This window comes from Sparus aurata, chromosome 14, assembly GCF_900880675.1.
Source record: "Sparus aurata chromosome 14, fSpaAur1.1, whole genome shotgun sequence".
Lineage (NCBI taxonomy): Eukaryota > Metazoa > Chordata > Actinopteri > Spariformes > Sparidae > Sparus > Sparus aurata.
The window spans coordinates 13320304-13346659 of record NC_044200.1 but is presented as its reverse complement, the minus strand read 5'-3'; the positions used below and the strand labels follow the sequence as shown (position 1 = coordinate 13346659).

Here is a 26356-nt window from a genome sequence, read left to right as displayed (position 1 = left end):
ACAGACACATGATACGCCTGAATCCGTGTAAAGGGGACGTTGATGGGGTGAGAAAATACAAGCGGGGAGAGGGAGGAGAGACATGACAACTAAACAAAAAACCTGGGCTTCTGATAAGACATGCAGAATGCGAGAGAGAGGCACAAATACAGGCAGAGCGGGAGAGAAAGAGGGTTAAGAGAGTGGAGAAATAGCCTGAACGTTGGTTCTGATATTTAATCTGGGCGATACATCATTAATCATACTTGGAGCAGAATACGATGAATGTTCCCAGCTCAGATAATGAGAAGAAAAGTTAACTAAAGTTCATTGCGTGCGTGTGTGTGTGTGTATGTGTGTGGGTGTGTGTGAGGGAGAGAGGGAGAGAGAAAAGTGCAAAGAGAAAACTGTGTGTTATTCATATCATTACATGAACACATATCTAAGTATGATCTGCAACCACACGATATGCATGTACCGCATATACACACATAGGCTTGGTGCTCTGATGGGCGCGCACACAGCGTTCAGAAGAATAGTTTGAAGTTTATGCTAAGCTAAGCTAATTTTAAACTATCCGTTTTAACCCTGTCATGCAATGCTGTCAACCACAACGGACGATGCATGATGACTCATGTTATTTCAAAATTGTGTGATTCGTAAATTTGGTGTCAATAACAAAAACGTCTACCGGCTCTATTAAACGCTAACTTACTGGAGCTCGTACAATGCATATGTTTTTTTTTTTTAAATCCAAGACAAGGTGCCCTGGCAATTCCCTTTCCTTGGAACCTCGCTTAAGTTTTTTCTCAACTATCCACAGGCAGCTTTTTTCCGAGGTTTAGGCCCTGATGTGTTTACCTACTTCCTCGTAAATCCTGTACTGCAGCATCAGAGCTAAGCAGTTCTTCCTTTCAGCGCTTGAAGTGGGCCAGTATTCACCGCCATGCAGCACAGCCACTTTAATGTCTTACTTTTCCGGTGTTCCAGCACTTCTCACAAGCTGCCGGCACTCTCTCTTTGCTGCTCACTCCGTATCAGGTTCTTTGGACAATTCATAATGGCCTTGTAACACACTGCACTACCAGGGTGCACTACGTGACTCTCACCCTCCTCCATTCCTGTCTGCCTGCTCGTCTCTGCCTAGAAATGATGGCTGTGGTTGGATGCCATGATGTCAATAGATGGCTACTGAAATGAGTACTAGTCATTAGTCTAGTTAACTCTAACTGTACAACTTGATCAACTTGATAGATTGATCAATTTTATATATTTTTTTTTTAAGTGTATATAGCACATGTATAGTAAGATCAGTCATGCAACCGCATTTTAGTTTGTTTATAGCCTAACGTTAGCTTTTCTACTTCTTATGACTGCATTTACAATTTGGAAATCACAAAAGTGGTGTTCATCTGTGAAGATTACCTTGCTGGACAAAACGTGTAAGTATCAAGAACCTATGTTCAACAATGACACAATATCCAATTTAAAAGGAATGACGCAGGCTTTTTGTCGAGGGGAGCCAGGGAGATGCTAACTCACATGCTAGCTGACAAAAAATACAAATAATTCTTTCAGTTAAAATGTGGTGCAAAAATTGACATTAACCTTTTTGTAAAAGTAGAGCGTAAAAGTAAGTAATAGGTGATATTAGGTGATAACTGACAATAAGTGATGGACGTACTGTCTCTGTTGGGTCTTGCACTGCTTCCTTTTTTCCCCCTTCCATTCATTTTTAAAGAATCGAGGACCCAAACACACATTCTAATCATCGCAAATAATCAGTTGGTAAATATCTTGATGACATTTTCCCTTTGTGTGGGACTGAAAGGAAAAGAGACACTTTTTGACCTCATTCTTAAGTATTTTAGCACACACAGCGTCATTTATAAATGAAAAGAAACAGCAGGAAGAAGAGTTACCCAAAACAAAGAAATACACAATAAAGTTTTGTTTTTTTTCTGCTGCTGTGGATGCAGAAAGCTGTGAAAATGTCTCTGTGCCAGAGCTGACAGCTGTTCTCCAGATCAGCGCCGGTTGGTGTTTGACCGCTCCTGAACTCCTACTGAGACACGAACAGCACCGAATGAATGTGTTCCACTGACATGAAATATCCCGGTAATTAATAACTTGGCAGCAGCATTAGTGCTGCAGTGTGAATAGACCCTCATTAACCTCCGCCGGACTGCACATCGGATTCAACTGCTTTTTTACTCGACAATGCGAATACATGAGTGAGCTGTGATCCTGCGGCATGTCAATTGCAAAACAGAATGGCATCTGAAAAATGTATGAGTGCCCGTCTCTTTTCCCTGTCTGGAAGCCGGCGAGCCATCAGCCGATCACCAGCTTGTGCGGTGATCTGTGAAGCCGATTTTAACTCGATTAGGCTGTTTAGGCTTTGAAGTCGGCGGAAAAAGTGAAGACCGGCGGACAGAAAAAACGGAGGAGTGAGGACGGGAGAGATGGAGAATTCGGCGTAACAGCTGCAGCATCTCGTATCCTCTGTGAGGCAGCTGGCATTAGAGTTTTTTCCGAGGAGGGAGAGATTTGTAAAACATGGACATTACAACAATGGCTGGAGCATAATCTGCCCAATCCCATTACTGGCTAGAACCATCCACAGAGACAGACACACACTCACACACACGCACAGATGAAAGGAGGAAATCTGTCGCTGTGTGTGTTTGTGTGAGGGAGAGGGGGAGATGTGGGAGGCAGAAGGGATGGGAGGAAAGGAAGACATGAAGGACAGGGGAATACTGGAGACAGAAAGTGACAGACATGAATGGGAGAGACTGTATGTTTGTGCGTCCGTGTGAGTCTGTGCATGCGCCAGGAGAACTTTGCTGCATAACGGCAAGACAACATGGCAAGGTGCACGCATCGCAGTTTTGCAGACAAGGCAGTTCAACAAAGACTGTATTCTTGGGAGCGCAGCCTTGAACTGAAAGCGGCGAGTTATTGATTGTCTTGGAGTGTCGAGCTGCTTGTTGAGGAGCTGAGTCTGTTGTGTGCAGCTCACATGTGTTGCCAAGTGTCCTTCACCACTGACAAGTGTTGTGAAATTGTTAGCTTTCGCGTTTTGTTTCACACGATCGTGTGGTTGCTTTATCAAACACAGGGTTGAAGGAGCAATTTGTAAGACATGGCCAGGATCTTAGTTTAAAGCGTTCAAAAAATGAATGGAAGCAATGATGTTAATATTACGTCTAAGTCTTGTATGTGTTGCGTTGCGGAGATGTCTACGGAAGTTAGCACGCTAACCAGCTAGCCCCGGCCTGTCCTGTACCATAACACCACTTTGTAACCAGCAAAAGGTGATAGTTTGTTGGCCCTCGTCGTTTCAGTTGGCCGATACGTGCCAGTGAGCATTAAGGAAATGTGCTAAATAAACTACCGCAATGTCAAGAACTGAAACACTCTTAATTCTTTTGTTCCATACCAAACAGAAAAATACAGCCACTCATCTTCTGAATTTAACCCTCCCGCTTTCATCAAACTAAGACGAGATACATCACCGCATTAACTCGTTGGCAAACACAGTTCATTAAAACTGGACATTAGCTTAATTTGGACGCGAGCTAAATAAAACTCCCCCAAACAGTCTTGGTCTGTCTTTCCACAGATCAAAGTCTGGTTTGGTCGAAATAAATCCTCATTGCTAACTGAGCTGGTAATGAGGTAACAGTAGTTACTTACAGTCAAGGATCAACGTGGGAAAAATGTGTCCAGGTGCCGCCTCTTTACTATATATCATATCATGATTGTCTGCCCCACATAAATGTGTTGCCCTTTTTATGTTTTTTTTTTTTCCACCCCTGCCACTCAAACATCTTGAGTCCGCCACTGGGCCTATAAATGAATAGGGAAATTGATTTTCCAATTCTCAGGGTTCAATGTTAAGTACAGATTGCATTTAAAACCACATTATTATATCAGTGGTTTGAGGCATTTTCTTGTGTCGAGATGAGCCTCTCGAACAGCGCTCCCTCCCAGGATTTCAGCATCCACCATCTCTTTAACTCACACCGAAACATTACACAAAGGTTTATTCAAGGCAGGGTGTGTATGCATCATAAAGACTTGGTAATACAAGAGAAGAAGTGGTCTGACTACATCACAAATCAAAAGAGTTTTAAGCATGATCTGAATGTCCAACCCTGGAAGACTGGTATTTTTCAAACTGTCTACCCTGAAAGACACTCAAAGTGTTTCCCTCAGTTGTTCACATGAAAACTGACAAAAACAGCTGGGTATTAAATTGAAAAAAAAAAAAAAAAAGAGAAAAAGACAGCTAGAGAGAGACATTTCTCCTCAGAGTGGAGTGGTTGTTTTCCGACGTCAGTAAGGTGTCAGGGGAGCAAGTTTCTGAAGCTTTTTCAACCGTTCAAAAAGCACTTCTGATCGAGTACACTGGCACTTTGTGAAGAACTTCTTGCCTGTGGATTAAACTCAGAGCAACCAGTATCTTTGCTGTGCTTCGGCAGTTTGCACGAGTTTGTAGCATTGACTGAATATGCACAAAGCTTCGTGATCTGAAAAGTGAGGCCAACGGAGAAGAAATCCACCGGTTTTAAAGATGTGTCTGATTATATGTAAGCTTATGTGAAAATAAGCCTCTTGATTTATTACCTCAGTAAACATTTTCCAAATAAGTTTAGTCTCTATCACAAATTTGAAGTCTTCTTCAATTATGGTACCGTTTAGACTAAAATAAACATCACTTCATGCAGTTTATGCATATATGCCTTTGTAAATAGTAAAAAATGGCTATGAAACTGTCACTTTTACTGTCTCATTGAGCTACAGCTGAGTTCTGATCAACAAAATGTATATAGCACAACATATCATACTATGGCACAACATACCAGTAGAGTATATCTTGGTTTCTTGCCCTATAAACCCATGCTACATTAGTCTGTGGCCTACATAGGAGTGCATCTCTCTCAACATAACAGGATTACCAACTTATCCGAGGGTCAGAAGCACAACTTCTGACCCCCAGGAATACTGAAGTGTTGACAACCTAGGCTAAGTGGAAACTGAAATGATCTCAGACAGGCTAAGCTGTTGATGGAGTCGGTCGTTCAGAGGAATGAGCTATTACGCAGACTCTTGGAGACTGCGGATCCAATCATCAGTGTTCATCTGGAGTACGTTTTCTCCACGAGGGTAAACAACTCTGAGAATGAGTCTAAAAGCTGCTCTAAGACTTTTATTATTGCGGTTAGCAGATACAACAAGTTGTCAAGGGTACTGCTTTGATAGCTGAGTTTATGCTTCATAAAAGAGAGCTGGCATCTTGAGACAGCTCGTGTGGAGTAAGTCCACTAAGCAGTGAAACTCAGTGGGTCATTTAATCACAGACGTTAACGGCGTACCCATCCTTTGCTGAGCCTTGCCGTTCACCGGCTTATTAATGAAGTCACTCACAACAACAACATAGAAAGTGTTCTTGGGCGGGGGTGGTGGAGATCTACTTTTGGTCTCGGTTTGTCATCTTATTTATACTGTAAGTCTGTTCATCGCTCTAATAACAAAGATTTACAACCACATGGGATTTTGCAAAGCAGACAAAGAAATCAAGACCTCTTATTTCAGAAGAAGCGGTTCATTTGGATCTTCCTATATGCTGCTGTTGATACTTTCATCTGATCATATACAAGAACTTTGATTCACAAAGACGTGACCGGATGCCACTGAGTGGGTGCAAAGATAAACTTTAGACCTTGCGCACATCAAATATAATCGCATCCTAATGAGCTTTCTGCAAGTGCAGACAGCGTGGCTCAGGCGTCGGCTTGCTATTAAAGGAATCTTGTAACAAACAACTCATGCATAACACTACATGTTCAACAGTAAACACTTGAATGTCGTGTAAAAGTTGAGAAGTTGAGAGTTGAGAAACATATAAGTTTCCTTAGGGATAATGGAAGGGATAGGGTACGTGTCCTATGACATTTCTACAAAATGTGTCATATGTTCACATTACGTGTTTCTGACCTGACTCTGACATTGGGAGGTGGTGAACTTACAGGCGAGAAGGCAGCCGAGTCAGTAACCACAGTTTAAGATTGTCTTTCAACATGTCCACTGGATATTTTGAGCCTGCGACAACAGCTTTTTAACATTTGTAAGCACGACTCCACTTGGTTCCAGTTCCGGTGTTTGTGTCAATTGAAACAGGTATTTTACACCGAAACATGATGTTTTCCTAAGTGGTTTCTGTGCCTAAAGCTAACAAGAACATAAGCAGTGTATTGTCACAACATAAAATAAAGATAAAAAGGAACCACTGCACAGCTGCTTACATCGACAATGAATAGGAAGCTTGGAGATGATAGATCCTGTGGACACATACCATTACAGAGAAAAGGAAACAGTCGAGCATGCTGTAGAGTGGCTAATATATTGGAAGATGATCTGATCTGGCAACAGTTTCAACGCTGACTCATCATCAAGGTCTTCACAAATTCATCAATTCTTTCTTCATGACTTCAGCAGGTTATGTCTTTTCGTGGTCACAGGACGCTGCTGTATGTGACCAGGTACAGTATTTAAAGATCGTCCAACACCTGCGGTATGCTAACTATTACAGGTAGATACTGTTTACTCCGTTTCATTTCTTGATGTTGAACCTGTAAAGTCGCCTCCACCGGTCTCAGTCTCAGAGCCAAATGTCTCTTTTTTTAATTGACACGGCTCCTGTAGCAGCCTCTCTCGCAATACATTTCACCTTTCTCTCCCCTCTGTCTCATTATGAACTTCATGGCTTACTCCCACTGCCAATCCTGTACTCCACTAAAGGACGGTATTTTAATTAAGAAAACTTTAATACCTAAACTTTTCTTCAATAGAATGTATCCTCTGCCCTGCTTTAATTAACCTCAAGCAAGCAAAACCTGACCGCAGCTTCTACTTTGCACTCAAAGAAGCAATGCAGTTTAAAATGCTAATGATCCCAACAGATATAAATATATATATATTGTCCAATGTCATGATACACTAGAATCAGAGAAATTAAAAATCTCTCCTACTAGCAAATAAGTGACAAAATCAACAGATGATAAGGCTGTTCACATATGTGGCGGCAGCAGCGGTCATCTTGCCCTCCAGTCATTTATGATATTTTTTGGACTTTCCGCCCTGAGCCGAGCCGTTCTCCTTGACTTCACTCAGATCTGCAGACCAACCTCATCACCTCCTTTAACCTAAACATAACAAATTGACTGGTGAAGCCTGTTTGAGGCAGTGAACAGCCTGGGAGAAAGTGCTTGATGTTCCCACTAAGGCGAAGAAAAAAAAAAAAAAAAAAACCTTTAACGTCAACGATATGTGCTCACCCGTCTGACCCGAATTTTGCCATTTGATGCCTCCTGCTGTGCTGAGAGATACACATTTTTAAGGTTGCGGCTTCTTTCTTTACAGTTCACTGCCGCTGCATTTTCAGAACTCCCGCACAGAAGAAGAGAAAATAACTTTCATGTTCTCTGTTGTGCAGTGCGGAGCCCGATTCTTCAGCTTTACACCTCAGTTAACGGCGCTTTATCGGCCAGGTAGTGCATGGCTCTAAGGATGGAAGTGTCTTTTGAATGATCTTGACAGCTATGAGATGGTTTACCCAGAACTTTGTACAGACCATCATGATAACCAGACGATGAATACTACAGATAGATAGATAGATAGATAGATAGATAGATAGATAAGTTTTATTTCAGACTCAGGGTCCATACAAAAAGTAAAAGCAAGACACACAGTACAAAAGGATTACGAATCACACAATAAAATAATAATAATAAAAAAATTAAATGAAAAAAAACATAATAATCTAATGACTCATTTTTAAAAGACACTTATACCAGTGCCCCCAAAACTGAGACGTGCAGCGCGTGTCACTATACATAATGTTCACCATTGCCACAACATTTAGATTCTCAGAATCATTTAACCGGCAGACTTTGGGGATCCCCTGACTTTTACTCTAGGGTCACCATGAAGTTGACATTTATCCCAGATATCAAGATTGTTCCAGACCCCCTCATCCAGCCCACATCCATCCAAGTGCCATCAGCACATCACATCACATCCCCGTGGTGTGTGGGCTGGATGGTGCCAGATTTCTCCAGTGCGACTAGATTAGATGCTCGGCTATCATCTCCATTGCAACGAATCGCTGTACTTCCGTTCTAACGGTGTGGCAGGCTTTTGTATAGCTGAATAGAATTTGAAGCATCTTAAAGTCTGAAATAGCACTGTGATGGTAATTTACTCGCAGTTGAGTTTCAAGGATGGACGAAATCGTGAAAATAAGAGGTGCGTGCATTGTCAGTGCAAACTGATGGGGTAATTCCTCTCGGTTTCGACGAGCCAGAGGTTTGTGACTGACGCAGTTTGGCTGAGTTGCAAACCAGAGCCAGGTCGATGCAGATCTTTAGTTTGATCTGGGCTTTAATCCCGTTTGTACTTTGCCAGCATGTTTGATACAACTTTTACAGTAGAACAAGACCTCACAGAGGCATTTCATGGCACCAGTCAGTTGAGTAGAGAATAAACGAGGCTCTGTGCGTTCCACATTGGCCGGTGCAGCATTTACCACTCCGGCGACTCAGACATTATTTTTGCAAAAAACCTGACACCTGCATTTGAATTCTGAATATTTTGCTGAGCGACTTTCTTTTTGTCTGACCCGGTTGGTCAGTCTAATTTACTGTTGCACAGTCCTGTTTTTTAAGAGGCACAAATGATTATTTTTCCATCCATCTTTCAGTCAAGCAGTGGTCAACAGGGATCGGATGCGCCCGCGGAGGTCGACGCAGCTCTACACCGCCACATAGAAAAAGCCATTTTCTCCATTCTTATTTCTCAACTGTAGTGACAAACATTTATGAATTTCTGCCTTCCTGCATTTTAAAACATCCTCGCACGCTCGCTCGCGCTCTCTCTTTATGGACGATATTAGCCCAGAGATGCCGCCCCTCCCTGTCTCATGGCATTCCTGTTAAAAGTTATGGTGTTGTGCTTCAGACGCGTCCCCAGCCTCCAATAAAACCCCTGACCAAGCAGGACCTAATTACACCGTAGTCTCCGCTCTGCACTCTCTAGAGACGCGTGCACCGCAGCTACCCCGCTGTGTGAGAAAACATCCCAGTGTGTTGTATGTGGATTAATGCAAACAGCTAATCATAGACTCCTCATAACTCTGGGTGTACGCACGTCGGCTTGTGTGCTCACGCATGACAAACCTGGCAGCCGTCACGAGGAAGCTTCCTAATTTGAGTTGCTGTGAGTCAGCAAAAAACATAAAAGTGTGCGTCTGTGTCTCCTCCTCTTGTTGAACTTTACTCCCCATTATCTAGGTTATATTCACCACAGGCCGGTCCCACTGTGATTAATGATGTCTAGGTCAGATTGAATATCGGGCCCAAACACCGACATCCTAACGTCCTCCTCTGTTGACCTCTCTATCACAACCCCCGTTTTTCCTTTTTCGATCTCTCTCTCTGTTCTTATTATTGCTCCTCTCCTCCTTCATACATCATTACAAATATCCTCCTCTGACTTTCTTTTTATACTTACTTTAATCACTTTACTTTTATAATCCCTCCATCACTGTCCTTCTCATCATCCCCCCCCCCGTCTAATTCGTCTATTTTTACTTGTTTATCTCTACGTCCTTCTCCTCCATCTCTTCCTCTATCTCGGCATATCTATGTCCACATTTGTCTCCTTTCATGCTTCCCTTTATCTTTTCCCCCCGTGTCTGTGTCTTCTCCCCGTTCCTCCTTTTCTTCGCGTCCTACCTTCTCTAATTGACCAAAGCTGAGGAGAAACCCATTACGCCATGACAGACTTTCTGAAAGATGAATAGCTTAGGCGCAAAAATGTCAAACCCAGTGTTGTGTATATAATCTGCATCACACCATCCCACATACCATTACGGGCTGACTCATATCTGTGCGGCGCGAGAGTTCAAATAGTCAAGTTGTTTTGCCATCTCTCAGAGTAACATTAAGCCCATTAATGACCTAGAAAGTCAAAAGAATGTCTTTTAAAGGGAGGTGGAATACTGAGTTTGCATGTGCATGACTGTGCATTGTGTGTCCCAACGCCTTTGAATTTACATCACAGTATCCACTGTATTAATAGGGCTTATGTAGTCACCCTGTGTGTGTAGGTGGATGCAAGAAAAAGAACATGTGTAAGGCAAATAAGTGATAATAAGAAATACTGTCATCGCAGGCCTGTTTGTGACCTGAGTTATTTTAAGATAATAAGGTTATACAATGTAAAAGTACATCAAAACAATTAAAATTGCTCAGTGAGATATGTATAACACAGACGTAGGCGGTTACATTCCTTCATCTCAGGCCTCATGCAGTAATTCAGTTATTGATTGCAGTTACTGTGTTACCGACTCCTTGTCAGTGTGCCCACAGAAGAAGCCAGGGGATCTGCTTCGGCTTAACTATGAGAAATAAGACTGAATATAAGTGAATGCTCAAAAATCATGAACCAATAAACAATGAAAAGAAAACAGTGCATTTACATAATTCCACGATTGATACATAGTGTGGTAAAGGTCCCATATTATGCTCATTTACCAGAAAATGTTCACGTTTCAGTGTTTGAAAAAACATGATTTTTTTTTCGCATACTGAAATAGAGCCTGTCTCTTTAAGGCCCCCCTTCACGGAAAAAAAAAGCCCCGTCGCAGGACTGAGCAGGCTTAACCGCTGACGTTGACTTCAGCTTCTTCCGTGTTTGTATCTTTTTTGCTCACAGAATACGAAGAGAAATTCCCACACATAAAATTCACCTCAGCAGTGCTTTTTGATTATTTTTATCAAGCCATTTCTCATGTTACGAGGAGGAGACTGAAGAGGATTGTTAATTTGTCTTCCCTGGGTGTTTTTATGTGACTGTGAATGAAATCAATTTTAGGAGTGCCGATGGTTTGTCTGTTTTGCATTTAATGTGTATCCTGCAGTGTGGGGTTCGTACTGGTCTCGGTCTTGACTTGCCTTAATCTTGGGCTTCACTCATTCTCGTCTTGGTCTTGACTTGCCTTAATCTTGGGCTTCACTCATTCTCGTCTTGGTCTTGACTTGGTTTCAACCCCTTAAAGTCATGGTCTTGTCTCAGTCTTGATACACGGTTACCCTGGTTGTGACCTGGTGTTGATCTAGCACGTCTTCACATAACACTGGCTAGTCGATGTTTTGTTAAAATTATTTTGCACTTATTTAAGTTAAGGGAAGGATTTTGCCATGGTTAAGCAGAAGAATAACTAAAATGGGATCACTGAAGCAAGAAAAAGTTACTCCCTGGAGAAAGCTGATTGACTGTTAAGTCTCATCCCTAGATTTTCCAATACTGTCACTATGGGTTGGCAGCTGTAGTGACACCAACCTGAAGCATCAGTATTTGACAACCTGGGGATGAGATTTAACAATCACCCATCTCTCTCCAAGAAGATGTTTTCTTTGCTTCAACATCACCCCTGAATTTAACCACCACAACTTAAATGTCAAGTAAGTTCAGATTCTGTACACCTTATCGGAATGTCCTCATAAACCAAAGTGTCCTCACGAGGCTGCGCAGTGTCATGTGTTAGCCCCTCATAGTCTCAGCTAAACAGGCCCGGACACACACAGAAGCTGATCACCGTTCACTCTGCATCCAGTGTGGAACCATTTTGCTACTTCGTAGTAGTTTTATTATAGCTTTGTGTGTGTGTGTCCTGCATGCCAGATCGCATCAATGAGCCACCCACACTGCCAGCTGAGCGAGCTCGGAGTGTGAGACTGTGCTTCGCTTCCAACACATTTATAATTCAACATACTGTCACAGCTCTACTCATCTCTCATCCCACTCCCATCCTCTCATTGCTCCCCCTCTCTCACCTGTATCTTCCTCTTCTCCTTCTTGCTTTCTCTCTTCCCGACAACAACCGTACCTCTCACCCCTCGCACCCTTTCTCATCTCTGGACTCTTTTTCCATTCTCCCTGCCAATCCCCTCCCTTATCTCAACCTTTCTCCCTTTTTTTCTGCTGCCCTCCCTTCCCGATAATATTATTTCCCAGAGCAAGGGATGGCATTAGCAGTCCATATGCCTCAGCACCAACATGCAATATGCTGGCACATGACAAGATTGTGTCGACCCCCCCCCTCCCCTGCAAGCTGCAGAGAGTGAAAGCAGGCATGCATCAATACCATTCACCAGCCAACCGTGACAGGCAGCCATCCACCGCATGATAACCACACTGGTGACTATTCCCCCTTCTCCTTTCTTACATGACTCCTCATACTGCTTTTCTTTTTCGGTGCGTCCTGCATCCATCCTTCGTGACTGGTAACTGCAACAACCAAATTTACATCAGCCCAAAGCGATGTACTGTGTTCAAGGGATTACATCTTACATTTCATTCTCTTGTTTTTTTTTTTTTCTTCTTTTACCTCCTACTCATTCTCTCTAGCTGGCTTTTTTCAGAATCAGTGTATCATTTTCTGTATCAGTCCCTCATTGTTCTCCTCATTCTCTTATTGTTTGATTTTTCTTTTATATATCTGTGTCATTCACTTTTAAAGTCCCACTGTCCTTCTTAGTTGGCGGCTTTCTTTGCTGTTTCCTTCTCTTGTCCTCTTTGCTCTTTCATCCTCCTGTGCAATTATCTTTCCCTCCCGCCGAACATCAAATCCCTTCCTTTCCTTATTGTTAATGTACATCGGCTATGTTTTGAAATGACAGCAATATACATTGTGATGTTTTTTAGCATATACAGTATACAGTGTTTCAGGGAAGCCGCAAAAGGTCCCTCGGCAGAACTTTTAATCAGAAAAATGCGTCACTCACTAAAGAAGCAACAAAATTTGAAATTCTGACTTAATGAGTTAAGACCAATCTCAATACATGAGGCACTTAAAGCATCCAACGTACTCAACAAATATAGAATAAACTCTCGGCATAAGCAAAACTTTGCTTAATAACACATCTTATTCTACAGTGTGCTTGAGAGGAAAAGAAAGACATTAAATGTATATACACAAACAATTAAAACAATTAAATCAAGTTAAAAGTTAATCAGATGGGTAGAAGTAAAGCAGTGTTTTTAATGCAGTATAAAATTATGTTACCTTTAAAGCACATCTAATGGAATCTCTGAACACGCAAACATAGTGATTTGCATAATTGGGAGCCATAGTTCTACTAGTGTATACTAACAATGCATAATTTGGTAGGGTTCCATATTAATAGGGGACGAGGATGTGCGTAAACTGAATGTTCCCACATGGGTCAGGAAGTGCGTCTACAACAAAATGCATTCAAGTTGAAAAATGGGTATTATTTTGTAGCATTTTTCGTCTTGTTCTCGGAAGGTTGCTGGTTTGATTCCCCTGGTCTGCATGTCAAAGTGCCCTTGGGCACGATGCTGAACCTCAAAACTGCTCCTGATGTCAGCACCTTGCACGGCAGCCACCTCCATCGGTTCATGAATTACAGTAAGTCGCTTTGGACGAAAGCGTCTGATAGAATGCCACAAATGTAAAAAGAAATTTCAAGATAGTCCCTGTTTCAGATTAAGCGACGATCGTCAAAAATAGATAGATGACTTTGTTAATTAACTCAAAACACATTGCTACCAGTGCACCGGCGCAGGAGAGTCACCACGGATTCCAGACAAAAAAACACTAGTAATCTTTGAAATACAGCTCAGTTGGCATTGTGGGAATTTATACTGATCAGCCACAACATTACAACCACCTGCCTCATGTTGTGTAGGTCCATCTTTTGGGGCCAAAACAGTTTTGACCCACCAAGGCATGGACTCTACAAGACCTCTGAAGGTGTGCTGTAGTACCTGGTACCAAGACGTTAACAGCAGATCCTTTAAGTCCTGTAAGTTGCGAGGTGGGGGCCTCCATGGATCGGACTTGTTTGTCCAGCAGATCCCACAGATGCTTGATTGAATTGAGAACTGGGGAATTTGGAGGCCTGGTCAACATCTTGAACCTGTTCCTCAAACCATTCCTGAACCTTTTTTGCAGTGTGCAGGGTAAGCCATCCTGCGAAAAGAGGCCACTGGTACTAGAATACCATTTCCATACAGGAGTGTACTTCTGCAACAATGTTTAGGTAGGTGGTACGTGTCGAAGTAACATCCACATGAATGGCAGGATCCAAGGTTTTCCAGCAGAACATTGTCCAAAGAATCACACTGCCTCCACTGGCTTACCTTCGGTCCATAAGGCATCCTGGTACAATCTCTTCAACAGGTAAGCGACCCACATGCACCCAGCCATCCACATGATGTAAAAGAAGACGCAATGTATTAGATCAGGCCAGTTCACTGGTTGTCCTTCCTGAAACTCACCACTCACCACTGCAGGAGGGCACCACCCAACAAGATGGCACTTTTGGAGAGGCGCTGACCCAGTCGTCCAGTCAGCACAATTTGTCCCTTTTCAAAGTCGCTCAGATCCTTATGTTTGACCGTTTTTCCTGCTTACAACACAACTGTGAGGACAAAATGTTCCCTTACTGCCTATATTCAACCCACTGACAGGTGCCATTGCAGCAAGATAATCAATGTTTTTCACTGTCAGTGGTTATACACACTAAAAACAGTTGGGTTAAAAAATAACCCAATTTTAACCCAATTGCTGGGTTGAATAAGGACGAACCCATTTTTGGGTTATTTTAACCCAACAGGTTGGGTTATTTTTTTCGACCCAACTTTTGGGTTGAGTATTTAACCCAAAAGTTGGGTTATGCTTAACTACAATGTTGGGTTATTTTTAACCCAACTGTTGGGTTGCGCAATTTATCGCGTCTCTGACCCAATAGTTGGGTTAAAATAACCCAACATTGTAGTTAAGCATAACCCAACTTTTGGGTTAAATATTCAACCCAAAAGTTGGGTCGAAAAAAATAACCCAACCTGTTGGGTTAAAATAACCCAAAAATGGGTTCGTCCTTATTCAACCCAGCAATTGGGTTAAATTGAATAGTGTTGGGTTATGCCGGGCTCCACTACTTCCTTAACTTAAACAGGCTCCTTTACTTCCTGTCTTACATTATTGGACAAACTAATTAATCCAATTTTAACGCTGAGTCACTGTTGAATCAACGTCAGGTGCTAGTGCTGGATAACCGTTGAATTTTGTTAAGATTTTGCAAATCTAATCTAATAGTACGTCATTCCTACGTAACGTTTCTCAACATAGGTGAATTTGCCAACATTGAATCAATATTGATTTTAATTTAGATTTTGCAAATCCAATCAATGTTAAAATTTCAACATAGTTTGACACACTATATATTTTTGTTACACTGTTTTTACTAAAGTAACGATGTGTTCAACAGAAGCTCCAGCAACAATTAACATCTTAAAATGGATACATTAACACTAAGTACACAACCACACCATTTTAACCAAACTCAATGTTTATTAGTTTGTGTTGTCATTGTTTTAAGTACACATTAGTCACATGTTGAGTTTGTTTACTTGAAATAATGTGACCCAAAACTTAAAATTTTTGAGGCAATTGATTGCCTCAATTAAACTGAATTTAACAAACTTAATATATCTAAAAGTCATGAACATCTGCAACTGAACAGTATTTTCTTGCCCACTCCCTTTTAGCACACTTTTTTTTCACAAATTTCTGATATTGACCAAACAACTAATCTGATAGTCAGTAAAATAATCAGTAATCAAAAACAATAATAAATAATACACTAATGAAATTAGCTTTTGTTATCAGCTATAAAAGTGCCTTTGGCTTCCTGGCTAATTCCTTTCAATGACGACTCACAGGGTGGTAGTGAACTGGATTGTGTCATGGTCACTGATGACAGCAAGGAGGCCCACTGCAACACCATCAAGCTCTGGCTCATCAGACTCGTCCTGAATGAATGAAAAAGAGATACTAATCAAAAACTAACACATGGAACAGAACAGATAACATCTCATTTATCTTTCTTTAACCAAGTCCCATTGAAATCCAATACCTTTTTTACAAGGGAGACCTGGGTCTCATTGTAAGAGGTGGAAAACATAAGATCCATGATTCAAATCCTCACAAATTACCAGAGAATCTAAGTGGTGTGAGTGACTGAAACCAAACTAAAAGACATTTACAGGAAAATGTTCTACTGAACATCTTATCACTCTGGACATAACGCCAATACAGTTCCTTTGGAGGGAAGAGAAAGAAAACAGACCATATACGAAAACTGTATGGGTAGACTAAACAAAGGTCAGTCCTAAAACATGTTATTTTGATGAGCTGTTTACATAATAGACAGTAGTCAGTAACTTAAGGAGACTCACTGTGCAGGTTCTGAAAATCCAGAAACATCCTCAAACAGATACACAGGAAGGGCGTGGAGGACAGTAGAGCGCTTGGTGTGGATGTCATGGATTTCCTATTCAGATAAAAACAGAATTGTATACACTGAAGAATTTACTGAACAAAGCTGATTTTAAACAGTCAAATCAGAACACATGTCCACAAATACCCTGTTCACATCTTTAATGCAATCAGACAAATGGCAAACAAAAAGTGGACTAATTGCAAAATTCACAAAGCTCATTTGAATCATTGAACCTGTTCAATGTTGTGATGGTTCAACCTATGAAATGTGTAATAATCTATTAACCTGTTCATTGTGGACTTTAAAATTTCAGCCAGAGAATCTGCTGTATTCCCAGTTTTTGATGCCTTCTGTCTGAATAAGGTCATCAGTTGAGGAAGATGGTGGTCATGCTCAGCATAGAATGTGTTGGGCAGGTGCTGATTCGTAATCCGCTGGAACTCTGCATACAACTACATTGAAATAACAGCAGGAGAATACAGCAACAACACTTAAAAAAACAGTTCAATTCGAAGAATCTAGCACACATTCATGAAGCGGCCAGATGAGTAAGAATCACAATTTTCACTTTAAAAGAGAGAGCTGATCCATATTACCTAAGATTCTATTTTGAGAGCAGGCCAGAGGTCCATGAGCTCGTTCACTGGCAGGACATCACTATGGTCTGTCGGCGTGGGAAAATGTGGTCTCCATCATCTTTCGAATGAAGGGGAAATGTACAAATGCAATCAGTATAGAGACATATACGAGGGCTGATTCTGGAATAGTGGCTGTGCTGCAGCCTGTGGTGTCTAAATAACTGTATTCTGGAGGTGAAAGAAGCTATGCACAACTTACACGTCCAGATCATTTTGGAACCAGCAACCTAAAAGGCAAAGAAAAAAATGACAAAATTAAGACCACCATCTAAAACTTTTAAAACAGAATTGCTTATACTTACTACTTAATATAACAAGTTAATTTCTATTAGCTCACCCACATATCACAGACTACAGCTAGTTTAGTTTTAGTTTTCCCTTGATCAAACTGGCAAGTAGAATAAACAATGATATATGTATGTGGGAGGTCATATGATTCAGGGTTAACTTTCCAAACTAAAACATTGTCTGAGAAAAAAAAATGTATTTACAGAGGCGGGAGTGGCGGTTGATAGAAGAATTCATTCATTGGATTAATGTTACCTGGTACTATCTTTATCATATCTCCAGTTATCTTCCTTAACTCTGTCTTGACTTCTAAAAACTGGAACAGAGAGATGCAATGATGGGAAATACATTCATCTCATATCAAAATATACTGTTTGTGAGCTTGGCTCCTCTGAGAAATCAAGTTGTAACCTAGGTTAGCTAATGTTAGCTCGCTAGTTCTGGCAGCTAACTATTACATTCATTGTAATTGGTTCGCTAGTTAGCACCCTGGTGGCTAGCGGAGTGTTGCCTCTGCTGTAAAAATACTTTATTACAATCCATGGCGGAAAAGTAAAAGTGAATAAATATTAACTTTCAAAACTTACAGTAAGTCCTGACTGCTGCCGCGTAGGTCAAGCTTTCTGACTCCTGTTGCTTCCAGCCGCCAAGCGTCTCTCTGCAACGTTCAAACTTTTCTTCTTCTGTGTTTTTTCAAAGAGCGGTAAGGAATCACTGTAGTATGCGCATTAGCGCCTCCTTCTGCTTCGGAGGGTGAATCAGAAATTAACTCGGAATAAAAAATTATCCCTGCAGCTGCTCAGCACTTTTATTATTATTATTATTACCACCAACATTGCTGTGTATGGTCACAGTATTCATATACAGCATGCTTAAGTATTTAGTACATCTTTAAAAGGTAAAGGACGCATTTCATGTACATAAGGTGTGTGATTATAAATAATGTTAATGGGATTACTCCATAAAATACTCCCCGTCAAGAAAAAAATAACTTTTTAATAAAAAAAAAAACAAGCCTCTAACCCAAAAAATGGGTTATTCTCTGAAAAACAACCCAAAAATGGTGCATATCCTTGAAAACCCAGAAATTGGGTTAAAATATTAGCCCTATAACCCAGAAAATGGGTTACTCTTTATAAAAATAACCCAACAATTTAACCCAACACTAACAACCCATAAATTGGGTTACCAAAATAACCCAACATTTTTTAGTGTGTATGTTACAGCCGATCAGTGTATATCCCACAGGCCCACATAGATTAATATTTCGGCTATGCTGCTGTTAATAGGTGGGCGTAGGTAAAATCTTTCTGGTATCCATGTCCTATTGAGATAATATAATGAGACACTCAGATCTTCTTACTGGTGGCGAGACTTAAACCTCTATGGTTCTTTTACATGTTGCCTTCACATGAAAGTTGGTTGATCTGGCATGTGACTCATTAGGATCCAAAAATTCTGGTATTTTTCAGTCACAATCAGCCTTTTTGCCTCCTCCACGGTGAAGACAAAAACAGGCTGCTCATAATTTGATGTGACTGAACTATTCCTGTCTCTCAGCACGCCGCCGACACCTGCACGACTCCAATACTTTTTTTTTTCCTTTACGCGCCACTCGTTTTCAATTTTGCAACTGCTCCTCTCATATCATATCCCTCCCTGCATCTCCCTATCTCTCTCTCTCAGAGAGCGCAAAGCGCTGAAGATAAAGATTTGAAATCGAAGTACAAATACGAACGAAGGTGAGCGGTATCTTGCTATGTAAATACTCTGCTATCAGTGACAAGCAGCAATGTCACCGTTTGTGGCAGCGTATTTACCTGCAAGCTGACGCCCAAAAATGAGCTTTGACAGTCACAGTTGGAGGCATTCCACTATTTCATGAAACGACTCGCATTTCATTTCAGTCATTCATCACAGCAGTGAATATATACATTGATTAGAATATGGCATATTAACAATCAAGTGCAAACTATTTTACTCAAGCTGGTGGAGGTGGAATTACTTTGCATTTAAAGCTCTTTAAAGCTGTTATAAATCTGAGCTGCACATGAGATTGAGAGCGAGACAGCGAGAATGGTTGTTTGGGACACACACACACGCACGCACACACACCACACACACACTTCTAATTCTGAATGAAAAAATTAATTCTTCCTTATAACCCTCTGTGCTCAAGAGCCAGAGGGACATGACTGACCTTTGCACACACACACACACACACACACACACAATATGCCTGTAGTTCTGGGAATCCACATTGAGTCATCTCCCCTCTGAGCTCCACAGCCTCCATTCACTTCAGACGGAGCGCTGCTGAGAGGACAAGGGAGAGATAGCGAGAGAGGGTCGGAAAGAGGTGGAGAAGGAACACAACAATGTGTGAATGTGGAGGGAAAAGTCAGAGACGCATCAACAAAGAGGGGGAGGAGGGATGAGACCGGATCCTAAAGATTAGTGGTTCCCTTGCTAATTAATGGCCAGATATGATGACGGCTTAGGTGCGCTGAATTCAAAGGATGCGCACATGTGACAGATACTGGATGGCTAGAACTAGAAAACGGACCACACTAGAATACTGAATTAAAGATCAAATGCAAAACTCGGTAGCTCAAAGCAATACATAGGAAGGAAGTCAGCGAGGTTCAACAAGGCAGATGAGTGGCAGGCAAAAGCAGGACACAAAAACAGTGCGAAGAAACAAAGTCACAGTGGCCCTGGTGAAAAATCGGTATCCAAACAGGCTGTGATGATACAATAGGAAGGCTAGTCTGCAACAAGAACTAAGACAATCTGGCAAAAAAAGTCTATTCTGGTCGTCACAGATACATTCACATTGCATTTTGAAGTTTGCATCCATTTTATGGACTACATACCAACACAGACTGTAAATCTGTATGCAAAAGGTAATCAGATGGCTTAACTGAAGAGATGTAAAAAATAATATTGTTAGTTAATGAAAACAGTGTGTAAAAGTTTTACTTTTCCTTTAATCTTCAATTAGTTTGTAAAACAGAATCAACTATTGTATTGTATCCCTTCACCTGCGATCAGTTGATGCATTCATTGACTCTTCTGTTTGGCTTAGTTAACTTTTTAGATTTTTTTTTACGCTTTTTAACTGACACAAATTAGCAAAACAAGGACACCGAGTACCTCAAAAACAAAAAGTACAGTAGACTAATCATTCAACTCATTAAACAATAATTCTGAGGTAATCAGACTTTTAACTTTTAAAATTTAAAGTGTGGTGACTGAACACATTGAGCTAACTAGCTAGCTGCAGCCATTTTTGGTGATAAAACTCCATCAGTCCAGATAAATACCGATATTCTGCATATTGCTGTGAGCATGTGTGTAAACTCTTCTTGTAACAATTGCTAAAGCATTTAGCTGTCAGGCTAATAATAACAAACTAACAACATAATCTATATTACTGTAATCATTTGTGCTCTTGTCTCGTATGATGAACTTATACAGACATTTTTTTTTGTTTTGGGACTCCATATACTTGTGCAATACACTCTGGGAGTCAAGATGCATCCACACAAATACACACACACACACACACACACACACACACACACACACACACACACATCAGTATGCTGTGTTGCCAGGAGTAGCGGAGGGAAATTCATTGCCCCTGGCAGTTTGTGTAAACAGCCTTTGCAGAAAATGACAAACTTGATTAATTGAATTCTGCCACCATTTTGCCGCCACAACAAAGAAGACGAGGGCGACTGTCACACACTGCACATATCAGCGGTGGCGAAGCCCGGAGTTTCTCATCCCTGCATACTGAAATTTATGATTGATTTCACCAATTTCCTACAGTCTGCCATCTGTATTTAAACATTACTCGTCCCAGAGCCGCTAATGCAAATATAACTAACATGTGACACGCAGAAAATGATGCACATGGTTTAAAATGATGATGATGAAATGAGTTTAATGAGTCTGCTGTCTCCAGTGGGCGTCTGCTTCAGACAAATATGGAGAATAAAGACTCCATTTCCAGTAAGACGCATGCACACTGCACAAACTGCGACCTTGAAATAGCGGCAAATAAATCAAATTAGCCATACTGAAAAATGATCCGTCCACCGTGTCAAGCTGATGTTTAAGTCACCGAGATAACTTTGCTAGGGAGAAAGAGGGAAAAAACAGGGGCAGGGAAATTTAAGGAACAAGAGATGGAAGCTTTGGCGGTAGAAAAAGAAATTGTCTTTAGGTCACAGAGGTGGGAAACTGTCTTCTCTAATGCACTTTCCATTTGTCAGAGAGTATCAGTCAGAGCCACACAGCGAGAGGCACGCGCAGCAGCCAAACGCTGAGCTACTAAGGCGCACCGTCACCCATTTCAGGCATCATTACTCGGCAGAATGTTCCAAATTCGTTGTAGATACAATTTTCCACGCTTTAACCAGGGAAACAAACCAAGTGGAAATAAACAAAACTTATGTCTGCCGCCCTGAGATGTTATGCATTACAGCGGGAAGGGGGAGTGTGAGGAAGGTTGTAGGAGGGCATCTCTCTTGTTAGCTCAGATTACAACACGCTTCCTCGTGTTTTCAATTAAGCTCCGGTGACTGAGCCGTACTTGGCTTATTGTGAGGTGGTGTCACAGCTGCGAGCCGCTGTGAAGTGTTTATAAGAGTCAGATTCATGACGCACATTTCTCTGTCACTGCACATTCCTGTGGCCTATAGCGGGAAATGGTTCAGTGGATAATGATACCGGCATATATATAATCGCCCGGGTTAATAGCTATGTTTTCTGGCCACATGTGGCCGAACATGCGAGCACCTGCCAAGTCCCGCACATGTGGAGGAACATTGTCACGCTTTTCCCAGTGAAAAAATTGTGGAACTGCCTCCCCCTTCAAGTGAGCATCTGTCCGTCTGAAGGGATTTTCTCAAAGGACGTGAGAAGACTACAGAAAAAGTGGCCGGTGGCATCTGTAGTTTGGCTAGAGACATAAATGCACTATGATCTTTGCATCATTCCGTATCGTGTCAAATACTCAAGGGGCGTCGCTCTGTGCCGAGAAGTGGTGCGGACGTCAGGGCTCGAATTAAGAGACGCTTTTTGAATGGTCTTCAACATATGTGGTTTTGGGCAATGGAATGGGGGTCAGAGTCAATTACAGCCAGAGGAGAATTGCATAACAGCACATCAAAAGGGCAAAGCCTGGGCTACTACAGAGTCTAAATACAAAAATACGCAGCGAAAAACACAATAAAGCTGACTGACTGACCGCAGTGAACTTCAACACCATGTCATTCGCACAATGCCAACATCACATCTCTTGTAGGAAGCAGCAGTACTTGTCAGTCAGCTGTCTTCCTTTGTCAATTAACATTTGTTGGTCGCTAGCTATCTGTCATAACATTTTGAAAAAACTATGCGTGTGTGTGTGTGTGTGTCAACCGAATTGTCTTGTGGTGATCTGTGCGTTTTGCTCTCGGCTCTTTCTTGTCTCCTGTAATTTCGATCTCAATTAAGTGTCTTGCATAAATGAAGCCTCTGCTAACTCGCTAACTGATCTTAGTAGTAGTTTATGTATCATTTAGACTTGGTGTCGCCACATATTCACGAGAGGCAGAGCTCGGGAGCCCTTAGCACAGATGTTCCATTCATATTTTATTGTTCGGAATCGATTTCGCGGTCGATTTTCGTCATATCTTTAAAAAGCCACACCAGAAATGTCAAAAACAACAATCTCCCCCTCGAGTTCTAAATCATTCTGGACGGCAAAGACACATTTATTGGTGTCGTTTTCTCATGAGCATAAAAAAAGCAAGGAACATTTCATTATTTGTGTGGTTTCAGACGGAGTTTACAGTCTGTGTCATTACCGCTTTAATGACTTATTCATAAACCCTGTCAGAGGCTGGATCTATTTGAACAAATATACAGCGGCGTGACAGTTCTGCATTTGGCCCCGCTGAATTTTTCATAACATAAAACAGAGTGGAGGGGAGGCGGAGGAGGGAGGAGCAAGAATAACACGTTCACACATGGAGTGAAGATTCACGGAGTCTCTCACACACACGAACAAAAGGACTTCTACTGCTGATACGAGCAACCGCACATTTAAGGAAACGGTTCACAGCCTGTTTATTGTTGTGTATGAGTTGCCTTTGTGTCCGTGGTTCTCACTCCGTCCCTCGTGTCATCTGGACGCAGCCTCTGCTCTCATTATCTTCAGGATCTTTTCGTTTTGCTTCCAGTGTTCACATTTTATCTCTTTGCTTTGACACTTTATATGACTCTTCCTCACACACACAGTCTCCCACGCTGCATCATATAAAAAAAGAAAGGAGACGAAGGAGATGACTTTTATCAGAAACCTCCCTCTTCTGGGTTTTCCTCTCTTATTCGCTGCAGCCCCGCCCGTCTTTGTCTTGCTTCCCCTCGTTTTCTCTCTTTCTCCCTCAATGTTTCTCTTCCTCGTCATCACATGCGTCCTTCAGCACTGAGTCATCCCCTCATGTGCATTCAGCAATTGTCCCCCCGTTGAGTCCTGCCTCTCAGCCAATCTCACCTTCCTGACTAAATCCCTCCCACATCACCTCGCCGGGCCGTCGGGGAAAATTGGAAACTTGTCATTGCTTTTTCGAAAGATTACCTTTCATGTATACCAAAAACATTATTGGAGAATTGTGATGCATTAAATGGCCTGTCCCGCTAATATATGACATTGGGGAGAGTTTGACATTTTGAGAGATATGCTTAGTCAGGCTCCTGTCGAGACTGTAAGGCCCAAACAACAACGGGCACCAGGGATCAGTGTGTGCTCTTACACAGTAACAAACGTCAGACCTCAAAGGGATGCAAGAGCTAATCATATTGTTTCCATGAGCTTCGTATAAGCTTTTGCTGTTGTTTCCCTGTCTAAGTGAAGGGATGGCAATGTGTCAAAAAAAAAAAAAATACTGTATAAGGTTTACCTTAACTTGTTCTTGTTCCTTGAAATATATATAAAACTACCCTGAATGCCTCTTCCAGTCCAGCCTAAAGTTAATTGAAAGCATTCAGAGTACAGGCATGGTTTTGGGCTCTTTTGAAAGGTTATAAGCTGAATGTTTTTCCTCTCGCTGTCAGAAGCTCTGTAAGAACACACTGTACCATGTATTTTCTCACCTAAATTTTTATTACAAAAATAAACCTACAGATGATCTGTAACTCCTCTTTTTTAGGTGGAAAACCATATAATAAAGTCTTACATGGTCCAAGTTCAAACTAATTAAGTAATTAACTATATAACTGAAAATCTACACTGAATAATCAGGTGCTTGGCAAAAACAATGCCACTTTGTGCATATGAAATAGTGTTCAGTAAATAAAAGAAGCCTACTGAATGAGCAAAATGCATGAAACTATACAAACCTGCATCATTACCAAGTTTAGGGCGTTACAAATTGATATAAACTATAACGTCATAGGCTACATGATGCGTTAATCGTCTGGAGGTTAGCGTTGTAAGTGGCCCGGGAGAGAAGAGAAAGAAGAGAGAGTTGCTCACTTGTCTACACGATCGCTCACTGGCTGTTGCAGGCTCTAGGACGGGCTTGGAAGCTCTTGTTTGCTCAAATAAGCCATCTATCAAATGGCCTCTGTCTCAGGATCAGGGACAGAGGCGTCTGCTGTGAAATGAGGAGTCTTTATCAGATGAAAGCATGAAAAAGCATCCGCCATCACAGTTTTTGTCTCCATGTATGCATGGAATACTGTGTTTTTTATTAAATATGTTACTGAAATGTATGTAGCAGGCATGTGGGAATAAGAGAGGACAGCTTTTGAATGCTGGCAACAAGAGGTCAGTACATCTACTATATGGGTATGTTCAGCTCTACCTTTGTCAAGCTGGTCAACCATGAACAGGTGATGTTTTCTTTGGTATTTCACTGTTCTAAGTTCACTGGCACTTTTTTAAATTACATCATCTTGTTGCACTCCCTTCCTTTGCAATGGTGTCATGGTTTTCTGACTGGGTAATTGGTGCTACCTTTTGCTTGTCTCATAAATAACTCAACAATAACTACACTATACAAAACATTGGGACGGAGATACGACTCATACCACCGAACTTTCTCCTTTGCTCTTGTCATAATTACTCCAGCCACTAGAGGGCTGGTCAAAGATATGCTGTTTTGGTGGAAGAAAACAAGTGACGCCGCCTCCGTGTTGTACCGATTCCTTCAGAACTTGTTCACCTTTGCGTTTCCTAAGAGCAACCGGTTGGGCCAGCTGTCCTGATAATGCTGCATCTGTCAACCAAGGCCAACGGATATGACGTCTTACGCCTCAGACTTTTGAAGAAATTGCTATAAGAAATTAAAACATGATTAAATTAGCATAGCTTCTTTTTAAGATTCCTATACCCGATAGAATCCTGATATCTGTATAGATGTATGAATAGTAACCTTATCGTCGTTGGCTCAGAAAGTGGTCTTCATAATTGGTTTGGCATCACACCGTGTTCTTGCTCTCCTCGATCGAGCTTCGATAAATGCCTCTGCAGTAGACATCCAATTCCAACTGAACCCTCTTCAGTAACAAATCGACCTGTTCCAAAGAGTTCCCTCACAGTCAGGACTCGGTACAGCATGTGAAAATTAAGTCATCAATATTTCAAAACAAATTTAGAAACATTCATTTCAGTGATAAGTGATTACAACTGGCTGTGATGATAGCATATATTACAGCAGCCAGATCACAAAATGCTTTTTCCAGTCTGGGAGCACACACACTCAACCAAACACACTTTGATACAACAGAACAGAATATAAAAAGCTGTAACTTTGACCCACACTTAGCATGATCCTTCCCACATACTGTACATCTGGTGGAGGTTCGGAGACTCATAATATCATGCAGTGTTTGCGTATGCAGACTGAGTCCTAAGCACTACAACACGGCGAGGGAGTAGTTTTGATGTCGTGACTGATCTGAAAGTGGAGTAAGTGTTTTGTCTGCTGGAGTGCTTTTTAACACCGCTTTTAAGGGATACCCGTCCGTCCGTGTCCGTGTGTGTGTGTGTGTGTGTGTGTGTGGCCTCAG

The 26356-nt window shown here is 41.5% G+C and overlaps 1 long non-coding RNA gene across 2 annotated transcripts; it reads right to left on the bottom strand.

The window, feature by feature from the left end:
- Nucleotides 1-15479: 15479 nt before the first annotated feature.
- On the bottom strand, nucleotides 15480-18087 carry LOC115595524 (uncharacterized). 2 transcript variants are annotated; one of them, XR_003986711.1, is made up of 7 exons: nucleotides 17875-18087; nucleotides 17543-17603; nucleotides 17199-17226; nucleotides 16958-17057; nucleotides 16647-16813; nucleotides 16318-16412; nucleotides 15480-15891 (listed from the first exon to the last, which is right to left on the bottom strand). It is a non-coding gene; the product is annotated as an uncharacterized LOC115595524 (long non-coding RNA). The 2 variants fall into 2 exon arrangements; XR_003986712.1 differs by lacking the exon at nucleotides 17543-17603.
- Nucleotides 18088-26356: the final 8269 nt, after the last annotated feature.